Source organism: Ranitomeya variabilis, chromosome 2, assembly GCF_051348905.1.
Source record: "Ranitomeya variabilis isolate aRanVar5 chromosome 2, aRanVar5.hap1, whole genome shotgun sequence".
Taxonomy (NCBI): Eukaryota; Metazoa; Chordata; class Amphibia; order Anura; family Dendrobatidae; genus Ranitomeya; species Ranitomeya variabilis.
The window spans coordinates 399,516,063-399,529,170 of record NC_135233.1 but is presented as its reverse complement, the minus strand read 5'-3'; the positions used below and the strand labels follow the sequence as shown (position 1 = coordinate 399,529,170).

The 13,108-nt window shown below is 48.1% G+C and overlaps 1 long non-coding RNA gene across 1 annotated transcript in view; it reads left to right on the top strand.

Annotated features, from left to right (window-relative positions):
* Positions 1 to 11,117, top strand: part of LOC143806282 (uncharacterized) — a 102,982-nt gene extending 91,865 nt beyond the window's left edge. The window contains exon 3 of the long non-coding RNA XR_013221428.1: positions 10,184 to 11,117. This is a non-coding gene — a long non-coding RNA (uncharacterized LOC143806282). The remainder of the gene's footprint in view (positions 1 to 10,183) is intronic.
* Positions 11,118 to 13,108: the final 1,991 nt, after the last annotated feature.

Below are 13,108 nucleotides of genomic sequence, written 5' to 3'. Positions count from 1 at the left end.
GAAGATATGCCAGATGGAGGAAAGATAATAAGTTCAGATTTGTCCACTTTGAGCTTGAGGAAGCGAGAGGAGAAGAAGGAGGATATGGATGATAGACACTCTGGGATTCTGGAGAGCAGAGAGGTGACATCTGGGCCAGAGAGGTAGATCTGAGTGTCAACAGCATATAGATGGTACTGGAAGCCATAGGGCCTTATGAATTGTCCCAGGCCGAGTGTATAGATTGGGAAGAGTAAGGGTCCAAGGACAGAGCCTTGAGGGATGCCAACAGAGAGGGGGCGAGATAAAGAGGTAGTATGAGAGTAGGAAACGCTAAATGTGCGGCTGGTAAGGTATGAGGACATCCAAGATAGGGCAAGGTTTTTGACACCAAAGGAAGAGAGGATCTGTAGTAGTAGGCAGTGGTCAACTGTGTCGAAGGCAGAGGACAGGTCTAGAAGGAGGAGTACAGAGAATTGACTGTTAGCTTTGGCTGTAAGTAAGTCGTTAGTAATTTTGGTTAGGGCAGTCTCAGTGGAATGGTGGGGACAGAAGCAAGATTGTAGGTTGTCGAAGAGTGAGTTAGATGCAAAGTGAGAGGAAAGTTCAGAATGGATGTGCTGCTCAAGGAGTTTGGAAGAAAATGGGAGCAAAGATAAGGGGTGATAGCTGGACATAGCGCTTGGTTCAAGCACTAGGTATGATTGTGGCATGTTTGAAAGCAGTGGGGAAGGTACCAGAAGTTAGTGATAGGTTGAAGAGATGGGTTAGGGATGGGATTAGCGTGGTGGTGAGGTTGGGGAGTAGGTGGGATGGGATGGGGTCAAGTGGTGACGTGTGATTTGGAGAGAAGATGAGCAAGCTCCCCTTCAGTGATTTTGGAGAGGGAAGTTATGGGTTTGGGCATTGGTCTGGTATATAAAGGGGTTGTGGTGGTTTGACAACAAAGACTTGCCTTGTTTGGTCTATCTTATTTTTGAAGTGCGGGTCAAAGACCTCGGCAACGAATAAGGAACTTGGAGGGGGCAGTGGTGGGTGGAGGAGGGAGTTAAAAGTGTTGAACAACTGTTTGGGGTTGTGGGATAAAGAAGGGCACATGCCTAGGGCACCAGGATGCGGGGGGCAGCACCTGAGCAAGGTTTTTTTTTTTCAGGCTAGGGTCCGCCCGCCCAACCCCCTCAACCCTCCCCACACACCACCTCCCCACCTCCTTGAAGACGATATACTCACCCTCCTCCAGCGGTGCCTGGTCTCAGCACCGGCAGCAAGTTCTGTGCTCACAGCGGTCATGTGGTACCGCTCATTAAGGTGATGAATATGGACGCATATTCATGACCTTAATGAGGGGTATCATGTGACCGCTCACACAGGAAGAAGCTTCGGCACCGGGAGTCGGGACAGAGGTGCAGGAGGAAGAGTCTGTTCAGCGCGCTGTAAGGAGAGTGAGCATGACTGGAGGGGGAGGAGAAGGAGGATGTGGGAGTCACGCATAATTGGATGGGGGGGAATGGCGCCACGCATACAATGATGTGAGGAGGTGGGGGAAAGGAGCCACCATACAAGGATGAGGGGAGGGGAGGGGGGACGGAGCCACTCATACAAGGATGGGAGGAGGGGAGGGAATGGAGCCACACATACAAAGATGGGAGGAGGGGGAGCAGAGCCACGCATACAAAGATGGGAGGAGGGGAGAGCAGAGCCACGCATACAAAGATGGGAGGAGGGGGAGCAGAGCCGCGCATACAAGGATGGGAGGAGGGGGGAAAAGAGCCACGCATACAAGGATGGGAGGGGGAGCAGAGTTAAGTATACAAGGATGGGGGAGAGGGAGAAGAGCCATGCATACAAAGATGGGAGGAGGGGGGAGCAGAGCCACGCATACTAAGATGGGAGGAGGGGGAGCAGAGCCACGCATACAAGGATGGGAGGAGGGGGGGAACGGAGCCACGCATACAAGGATGGGAGGGGGAGCAGAGCCATGCATACAAAGATGGGAGGAGGTGTTAGCAGAGCCACGCATACAAAGATGGGAGGAGGTGTTAGCAGAGCCACGCATACAAAGATGGGAGGAGGGGGAGCAGAGCCACGCATACAGGATGGGAGGGTGGTGAGATGAGCCATGCATACAGGATGGGAGGGGGGAGATGAGCCATGAATACAGGATGGGAGGGGGGAGATGAGCCATGCATACAGGATGGGGGGAGATGAGCCATGCATACAAGATGGGAGGGGGGCATTATACAGTATGGAGCATCATGTGTGGCGATTATACAGTATGGAGCATCATGTGTGGGCATTATACAGTATTGAGCATCATGCGGGGTCATCATACAGTAGGAGCATCATGTGTGGCCATTATATGGTATTGAGCATCATGTGTGGCCATTATACAGTATAGAGCATTGTGTGGCTATTATACAGTATGGAGCATCATGTGTGGCCATTATACAGTATTGAGCATCATGTGTGGCCATTATACAGTATGGAGCATCATGTGTGGCCATTATACAGTATGGAGCACTGTGTGGTCATTATACAGTATAGAGCACTGTGTGGCCATTATACAGTATTGAGCATCATGTGGGGTCATTATACAGTATGGGGCACTGTGTGGCCATTATACAGAATGGAGCATCATGTGTGGCCATTATACATTATAGAGCACTGTGTGGTCATTATACAGTATAGAGCACTGTGTGGTCATTATACAGTATGGTGCACTGTGTGGCCATTATACAGTATGGAGCATCATGTGTGGCCATTATACAGTATTGAGCATCATGTGTGGCCATTATGCAGTATAGAGCACTGTGTGGCCATTATACAGTATTGAGCATCATGTGGGGCCATTATACAGTATGGAGCACTGTGTGGCCATTATACTGTACGCAGCATCATGGGGGGCCATTATACAGTATTGAGCATCATGGGGGGTCGTTATACAGTATGGAGCACTGTGTGGCCATATTTTTTTGTTTAGAATTATTGTTTATGAAACAGTCTAATCAGCAGTACTAAATGGGTGTGGTTGGGGTGTGGATATGGGTGTGACTAGTTGTGAAATGGGTGTGGTCAGAGGCATGGCCTAAAATTTGCCCCTCTTTCCCTTCTTCAAAAGTTGGGATGTATGATACCGCATTTACCAGATCGCAGCAAGTGCTGCAAATGTCCACATATCCCATAGGGAATGAATGAGGCGGAACGCAGTGTTGCCATAAGTGATCGGTTATGCGGCAGATGCGGAAAAACTGCCGGATCTGCTGCAAAAGGCTACTTTCACATCAGCGATTTTTGACAAAGTCACTGCCGATAGTGTCATACTCACCAATGGGGGAGGCAGCACTAAAAGTGCCTAGGGCAGCAGAAACTCTAAATACGGCCCTGGATGTTATTGTGCCAGGGTAGTCTATTGGTTCGTTGTAATCTGCTATGCATGACAGGGGGACCATGTCAATAGCTGATGCAAGAGTGGCATTGTAGAAAGCAGTGGCAGTGTCTGTGACCTGGGGTGAGGATATGGATGCTAGTGGTAGGATAGAGTAAAAGAGTGTGTGGGTGTCTAGGTGTGCGAGGTTCCTGCATGGGTGTGCATGTTGCTGGACATGGGTGACAGGTGAGGAGTAGGGTTGAGCGACTTTTATTTTTATAGGATCGGGTCGGGTTTCACGAAACCCGACTTTCTCAAAAGACGGGTCGAGTGAAATCGGCCGATCCTATAAAAAAGTCGGGGTCGGAGTCAGCCGAAACACGAAACCCAATGCAGTGCAATGGGATACTATGGTTCCCAGGGTCTGAAGGAGAGGAAACTCTCCTTCAGGCCCTGGGATCCATATTTATGTGTAAAATAAAGAATCAAAATAAAAAATATTGATATACTCACCCTCGGACGCGCCCTGGTACTAACCGGCAGGCTTCCTTCCTAAGAATGAGCGCGTGAATGACCTGCGGTGACGTCGCGGCTTGTGACTGGTCGCGAGCGGTCACATGGACAAGCCGCGACGTCATCTAAGGTCCTTCACGCGCTCATTCTTAGGAAGGAAGCCTGCCGGTTAGTACCAGGGCGCGTCCGAGGGTGAGTATATCAATATTTTTTATTTTGATTCTTTATTTAACACTTAAATATGGATTCCGATACGGATTCCCAATATCGCAAACATATCGGAACTCGGTATCGGAATTCCGATACCAGATTCAGAAGATCGCCGACCTCATGGCCGACCCCACACAGGGGTCGGGTCGGGTTTCATGAAACCCGACTTTGCCAAAAGTCAGCGACTTCTGAAAATGGCCGACCCGTTTCGCTCAACCCTAGTGAGGAGGACAGGGATGAGAATGTGAGTAGATGGTGGTAAGATAGAGGGACAGGAGAGGTTGTGATGTTAGATAGGGAGCAGAAATTGGTGAAGACCAGGTCTAATGTGTGTCCGTCTGTGTGGGTGGCTGAGAATGACCACAGAGTTAGTCTAAAGGATGAAGTAAGGGACAGGAGTTTGGAGGCTGCTGACTGGTGGGTGTCAATGGGGAGGTTGAAGTCACCCATGATGATGGTGGGAATGTCAGCAGAGAGAAAGTAAAGGAGCCAGGTAGAGGATTGGTCAATAAAGGCAGTGGTTGGGCCTGGAGGTCGGTATATGAAGGCCATTTGGAGGTTGTAAGGGGAGTAGATGCAGACAGAGTAGACTTCAAAAGAAGGGAGTATAAGGGAGGATAGAGGTGGGATTGGGTTATAGGTACAGTTGGAAGAAAGGAGAAGGCCCACTCCTCCACCATGTTTGTTGCCGGGACAAGGAGTCTAGGTGAAGTAGAGGCCGCCTTAACATAGTGCAGCGGGGGAGGCTGTGTCAGAGGATGTCAGCCATGTTTCGGTGATGCCCAGAAAGAAAAAATTGCGAGAGGTAAAGAGGTCATGAATCATGTGGAGTTTATTGCAGATTGAGCGGGCATTCCATAGTGATCCAGGAGAGAGCGTGCAGGGGGGTGGTCGTGATGGGCACGGATTTGACATGGGCAAGATTTTGGGTGTTTATATTAGGTTGGGAGCGATAGGAAGGTGTAGTAATAGGAGGTATGAGCTGTGGGGGTCAAGGATTGGGAGATATGTCGCCATCAGAGAGGAGAAGCAGATAAAGGGAGAGCAGGTGGGAGAAGGAGAGTGGGCAGCTTGTTTTGTGTTTTATTAGGAGAGATCTGAGGTTGAAGAGCAGGTCAGCAGAGGAGGTCCCTTCCTCTTTCTTTCGTGGGTGGTCCTTTCTCTACTTTCCCGCCAGCCATCTCAGGGGGCGGATCCGTCCTCCTGACGGACAAGTTCCTGTTACATTTAAGTCCTCACAGTAGGTGGGTCCAGTTTTTGTGCCCTTTCTCCGGCTTCACCCACGACAGCACATGTTCTCCGTTCCTCACCCGCCACGTGGCGCAACAATGGCGGCAATTGAACAATTTAATAAAGTCCATGGCGCACAGGAAACGATTTTGCGGTTTGGTCCATTCTGTTTGTCATGCCAAAATGTAGCACCCACCAGATCCGTGGGGTACTCTGTACCGGGCCGATTCTTAAAGGGATGTGTCACGGTGGCAGTGACCCAGTCCGGGGCCCTGGGCGTCCAATAAAAGGGGATGAATGGAAGTGGAAATAAAGTCTAATTTAGGAGTGTTCGTGACGTCACCTGTGGATGGCCGACGCTGCTTAAAGGGATACTCTGGGGCCGATGGTAATGCAGCTTAGATGGTTTTGCTCAACACAGGTGGAGCGGAGGCCCCAGGGCTACCAGGACAGTCTAAGAGAGGTTATAGATGTTGAGGTGCAGGAAAGAATTGGAGGACAAAGGGTTGCAGTCTCTTTACCTTTTACTGATGGAATTGCAGACCAGGGCACAGATTACAGGTGATCTTGAAATCCAGGCAGCCTGGAAGTGGTTCAGAATCCCCTTAGCCAGGTGGGGTTGGAAGCCTTCCTATTTGCGCTTAATTCTCTGTCCTTTGCTGCCTGAGGCTTCACACAAGGTCCTCTCTCAATCTGTCCTTTTAGGTGAGCAATACCCGCATGGCAGGCAGCTTGAGACTTTTTACAGGTGTCCCTCTCTCGTGGTGACTCCAGGCTCTAATCTGCTGCTGTGCCTTCGGGTGTCAGTGGTGGCCAGGAGACCTGCAATCTCTTGCCCTTCAGTTTCTGCTGTGGGGCATACAGTTCCCACACAACCTTGGACGTCGGTGTCCGGTTTCTTGCCCTCAATCCTGAGAGGGAGCTCAATCGCAGCTCCACTCCCAGTTCTCCTCTCCTCACATGCTTCCTCTTCCTCAGACTAGCTCTGACAGACTAACTCCTCCTCCAGAACAGAAATTATAGGGAAGCTACCCTGAAACTGGGTCTAGAGCTCCCCCTTCTGGCCTGGAGTCAAGAAAGTGTTGTATGCTAGTCTTACCTGCTAAGGGGATCCTTTCTTGCTCCCAGGCATGGCATCATCCTCCCTGGGAGGCAGGCAATGTTATTGTGCCACATACACAGTGACTGCACCAGCAGAATAGTGAGTGCAGCTCTGGGGTATAATACCGGATGTAACTCAGGATCAGTAATGTAATTGATGTACACAGTGACTACACCAGCAGAATAGTGAGTGCAGCTCTGGGGTACTATAATTATGGAACTCGACTAAGTAATGTAATGTATGCATGCCGTAACTGATCTTTTTATTGCTTGTTTTTGGAGAACAATGTCTTTAATAGTGTTGAGCGATACCGTCCGATACTTGAAAGTATCGGTATCGGATAGTATCGGCCGATACCCGAAAAGTATCGGATATCGCCGATACCGATACCCGATACCAATACAAGTCAATGGGACACCAAGTATCGGAAGGTATCCTGATGGTTCCCAGGGTCTGAAGGAGAGGAAACTCTCCTTCAGGCCCTGGGATCCATATTACTGTGTAAAATAAAGAATTAAAATAAAAAATATTGATATACTCACCTCTCCGGAGGCCCCTGGACATCACCGCTGGTAACCGGCAGCCTTCTTTGCTTAAAATGAGCGCGTTTAGGGCCTTCCATGATGTCACGGCTTATGATTGGTTGCGTGCCGCTCATGTGACCGCCACGCGACCAATCACAAGCCGTGACATCATTCTCAGGTCCTAAATTCCGAATTCTAGGAATTTAGGACCTGAGAATTACGTCACGGCTCGTGATTGGTCGCGTGGCGGTCACATGAGCGGCACGCGACCAATCAGAAGCCGTGACGTCATGGAAGGTGCTGAACGCGCTCATTTTAAGCAAAGCAGGCTGCCGGTTACCAGCGGTGATGTCCAGGGGCCTCCGGAGAGGTGAGTATATCAATATTTTTTATTTTAGTTCTTTATTTTTTACATGGATATGGATCCCAGGGCCTGAAGGAGAGTTTCCTCTCCTTCAGACCCTGGGAACCATACACTGGGAACTTCCGATTCCGATTCCCGATACCACAAAAGTATCGGATCTCGGTATCGGAATTCCGATACCGCAAGTATCGGCCGATACCCGATGCTTGCGGTATCGGAATGCTCAACACTAGTCTTTAATAATCTGATCTTTGGTGGAAAATGGTAGAATGTGGTATTAACCCTTAGGCACGTGCAGGGCCGTATTTATGGTTTCTGCTGCCCTAATCACTTTTAGTGCTGCCTCCCCCATTGGTCAGTATGACACTATCGGCAGTGACTTTGTCAAAAATCGCTGATGTGAAAGTAGCCTTTTGCAGGAGATCCGGCAATTTTTCCGCATCTGCCGCGTAACCAATCACAGCAACACTGCGTTCCACCTCATTCATTCCCTATGGGATATGTGGACATTTGCAGCACTTGCTGCGATCTGGCAAATGCGGTATCAAACATCCCAACTTTTGAAGAAGGGAAAGAGGGGCAAATTTTAGGCCATGCCTCTGACCACACCCATTTCACAACTAGTCACACCCATATCCATGCCCTAACCACACCCATTTAGTACTGCTGATCACACTGTTTCATAAACAATAAATATAAACAAAAAATATGTCCACACAGTGCTCCATACTGTATAATGTCCCCACATGATGCTCAATACTGTATAATGGCCACACGTGATGCTCCATTCTGTATAATGGCCACACAGTGCACCATACTGTATAATGACCGCACAGTGCTCTATATTGTATAATGGCCACACATGATGCTCCATACTGTATAATGGCCACACAGTGCTCTATACTGTATATTGGCCACACATGATGCTCATTACTGTATAATGGCCGCACAGTGCTCTATAATATATAATGGCCACACATGATGCTCCATACTGGGTAATGGCTACATATGATGCTCAATACTGTATAATGGCCACACAGTGATCTATACTGTATAATGGCCACACATGATGCTCAATACTGTATAATGGCCACACAGTGCTCTATACTGTATAATGGCCACACATGATGCTCCATACTGTATAATGTCCCCACATGATTCTCCATACTGTAAAATGGCCACACATGATGCTCCATACTGTATAATGCCCCCCCCTTCTTGTATGCATGGCTCTGCTCCCTCCCATCCTGTATGCATGGCTCATCTCCCCCCTCCCATCCTGTATGCATGGATCATCTTATCTCCCTCCTATCCTGTATGCATGGCTCATCTCCCCCCTCCCATCCTGTATGCGTGGCACATCTCACCCCCCTCCCATCATGTATGTGTGGCTCTGCTCCCCCTCCTCCCATCTTTGTATGCGTGGCTCTGCTCCCCCCTCCTCCCATTCTTGTATGCGTGGCTCTGCTCCCCCCTCCTCCCATCTTTGTATGCATAGCTCTGCTCCCCCCTCCTCCCATCTTTGTATGCGTGGCTCTGATCCCCCTCCTCCCATCTTTGTATGCGTGGCACTGCTCCCCCTCCTCCCATCCTTGTATGCGTGGCTCTGCTCCCCCCTCCCATCCTTGCATGCATGGCTCCATTCCCCCCTCCTCCCATCATTGTATGCGTGGCTCCGTTCTCCCACCCTCCTCCCATCCTTGTATGTGTGGCTCTGCTCCCCCTCCTCCCATCTTTGTATGCGTGGCTCTGTTCCCCCCTCCTCCCATTTTTGCATGCGAGGCTCTGCTCCCCCTCCCATCATTATATGCGTGGCTCTGTCCCCCCCTCCCCTCATCCTTGTATGAGTGGCTCCGCTCCCCCCACCTCATCCCATCCTTGTATGCATGGCTCCATTCCCCCCTCCCATCCTCGTATGCATGGCTCCATTCCCCCCTCACATCCTTGTATGCGTGGCTCCTCCGTCCTCCTTCTCCTCCCCCGCCCGTCATAATCACCCTCCTCACAGCGCGCTGAATGGACTCTTTTTCCTGCACTTCTGCCCCGACTCCCAGTGCTGAAGCTTCTTCGTTTGTGAGCGGTCACATGATACCCCTCATTAAGGTCATGAATATGCGTCCATATTCATCACCTTAATGAGCGGTACCACGTGACCTCTGTGAGCACAGGACTTGCTGCCAGCGCTGAGACCAGTCACCGCTGGAGGAGGGTGAGTATATCGTCTTCAAGGAGGTGGGGAGGTGGTGGGTGGGGAGGGTTGAGGGGGGAGTGTTGAGGGGGGTGGGCGGAAGGACCCCAGCCTTATAAAAATTAAAAAAAAACTTGCTCAGGTGCCACCCCCTGCATCCTTGCCCACACGTGCCTAGTGGCAAATACGGCCCTGGGCACATGGAACAACACCCGAGCATACACCTGACTTCCATGATGTGATGAATGAGAGAAGTAAATTAAGTTGAGTTCATGTAAAACCTAATAGATCCTTATTATCGTCATCTTTTCTGTCTGCGCCACTTAGAGGATCGTTACTGGAGAAAGAAGTGGCACAATCTGCGCTTTGAAGTCTTAAATATCAAAGCAATTATGACTGCTATCCCGGCACAGCTTCTCATCCGCCATGATGGCTTTATATCAAATTATGAGTGGCCAAGTAGCTTTCCCGTGTCTGCAATATTCACATGAGCCGCTTACAATAGCACTTGCTTCAATTACCTGCCCTATTAAAAATAAATGCTGCTGTATTTGAGAATCTGAATGTTTAAGATCCTGTATAATGAGATTTATGTATCACCCTGGAGTGAGGGACGGGGGTCGCGGGGTGATACGGAGACATTACTCTCACGGCGGCGTCACTATTATTTATTTAAATGTTTATTGAGTTTTTGCTTCCTTTATAGAGTAAGACGCGTCCTGGTGGCAGGTAACGCCGCAGCGCTGGATGTTTGGCGACTTAACCCCAGATGTGTCATTTTCCATTATTGTGAATGTCAAGCGCCTGGCGATCCCTGGACAATTGCATTCTGCAGAGTGTTTCTGTGAGTGCAGTCGGGTTGTGGTTCTGGATGACACAAGTAGAAGACACCGTAATAATGTATCACTAAGTGACGCCAAGAAGAGAATGGCTGTGATTCCAGCTGACAATGTATGGAGTACGGCGGGGGGTCCCAATAAGAAGACGCCCGGAGATGCCCACTATAATGTGTCTGTATAGAATTAACAAAAAATAACCTTATTTTCAAGGCACTGTATATACAATAAGAAAAGTCATTGGTAGAAATGAGCAGACACATTGGAACGGAATAGAATTCTACTCCAGCACGACAAAAAAAATATTTGCCAAAATGCAGATTTGTTCGTTATTATTTTCGTCACCGGTTTTGTGGTCTGGTCACCATTTATCTGAACCGTAAAGGCCCAGCAAAAGCTACAAAAAAGGAAAAATAAAACTTTTCCTCACTTTACCGCTCACCTCTTTTGCCCCTCAGCTCTGCACCATCTGGTCCTTAGTGCATGTTCTTACTAACAGCCCCCAGGACTCTTCTCACTAGGTCAGGACTTCTGCATCTGATGGGACCTGGGACATCTCCGTATATGCACATGCAGGGTCATTTGACACAGTTTACTTTACAGAGTCAAAAAATAATAATAAAAAAATAAAAATAAAAAAAAATAAACCCTTAAAAAATTTCCTTCAGACCAGATTATATTAAATAAAATATATTTTTTATTAAAAATAAATTGCAATCACAAAAAACATCACCAAAACGTATGGAAATTTTTATTATTATTAAAATTGTATAATCTACAACAGATATTTATTTATTAAGAATATAAAACATACAACTATAGATAATATGTATCTCCTCCAATCGAGGTTTACTTAGGGATAAATAAAAAATATATATATAAAAATCCCGTATGTGCAAGACAGGGCAAGTCCAAACTGATCAGTATAATAAACATAAAAATATATATAATGCAGCAAATAATAATTTAATAATATAATATGTGATAAAAATCAGTCAAATAAATTTGTGAATAATATGTGTGTATATCCATATATACACACACACACCTATTGTGTGCAGCAAAATAAATCAATTCATAATAAAGTGCAATAGTGCAATAAAAAATAAATTGCATACAAAACAGCCAGTGTGTCCACAAAAGTTGTGAGCCAAAAACAAAAAACAAATAATTATATATTACCCAGTAAAAGCGCTGCCAAATGTGCCAAAATATATCATGAATACTGACCAGTTAGGAGTACCACTGCCCTGCACACATAATTGTTTACTTTACAGAGTCACCTAAGATGGCTGCTGCATTTATTTCCTTGGCTTTTAAAAGGCTACATCAGTTTCTCCTGATTGGCTGCACTATATCACGTGATGTGATTGTGGCAGCCCGCACGGCACACCTGAGGTCATGTGAGCTTTCTCTGGCTGATCTAATCCTCTGCAATGTGTAACATGGTGGGGTCCATTTTTGGCAAATTGTGCAAATTGTTCAAATTAGTCAGGTGCAGTAAATTCCTGATAGTTTCACTTATATTCAGTTCACATTGAATGAATTTACTCATCTGTAAAGGTAACATGACGATAGTAGAACAATGACGACCTGATGCGTTTCACGGATCCTTCATTGTAAACACTTTACCTCCTGATCTGACCTCTACCTCCGGGAACATTGTAACAATATCACAGAAACTCAAGGTATGAAGTGAGAATAGGATGAATTCTGAACTTTTGGGACCCGGGAAGGTTTTTATAAAGGGGGGGGCTTTAATCTTATGGAGAAGACGTGAATTACCTGGGAACGTATAAGCCGCAGATTTTGTCAGTGTATTGCGCTTGTTGAACAGCGGCAGGGGATTAACTTCAAAGTAATCAACAAAGCCCAGCGGGGGAGCAGGTATTCTCGTGACAGGTACTGAATAATGAAATATGTGCTATAATAATCCCCGCACCACCCTGGGCTCCGGCATTTACTCTGATGATAGTCTCTGTCTCCATTTGGGATTTTCTCTTCGGTTTTCTTTGCAGTCATTTCTTATCAGGTGAAACTCAGAATTGGAGCTTCTGCAAGACTAAAGGCCCCGTCTCACATAGCGAGATCGCTAGCGAGATCGCTGCTGAGTCACTAGTTTTGTGACGCAACAGCGACCTCCATAGCGATCTCGCTATGTGTGACACGTACCAGCGATCAAGCCCCTGCTGCGAGATCGCTGGTCGTGTCGGAATGGCCTGGACCTTTTTTTGGTCGTTGAGGCCCCGCTGACATCGCTGAATCGGTGTGTGTGACACCGATCCAGCGATGTCTTCACTGGTAACCAGGGTAAACATCGGGTTACTAAGCGCAGGGCCGCGCTTAGTAACCCGATGTTTACCCTGGTTACCAGCGTAAATGTAAAAAAAAACAAACAGTACATACTCGCCTTCTGATGTCCGTCAGGTCCCTTGGCGTCTGCTTCCTGCTCTCACTGACTCCCGGCCGTACAGTGAGAAGTGAGAGCACAGCAGTGACGTCACCGCTGCGCTCTGCTCTCGCTGTACGGCGGCTCAGTCAGAGCAGGAAGCAGACGGCAAGGGACCTGGACACCGAAAGGCGAGTATGTAGTGTTTGTTTTTTTTGGTAACCAGGGTAAACATCGGGTTACTAAGCGCGGCCCTGCGCTTAGTAACCCGATGTTTACCCTGGTTACCCGGGTGCTGCAGGGGGACTTCGGCATCGTTGAAGACAGTTTCAACGATGCCGAAGTCGTTCCCCTGATCGTTGGTCGCTGGGGAGAGCGGTCTGTGTGACAGCTCCCCAGCGACCAC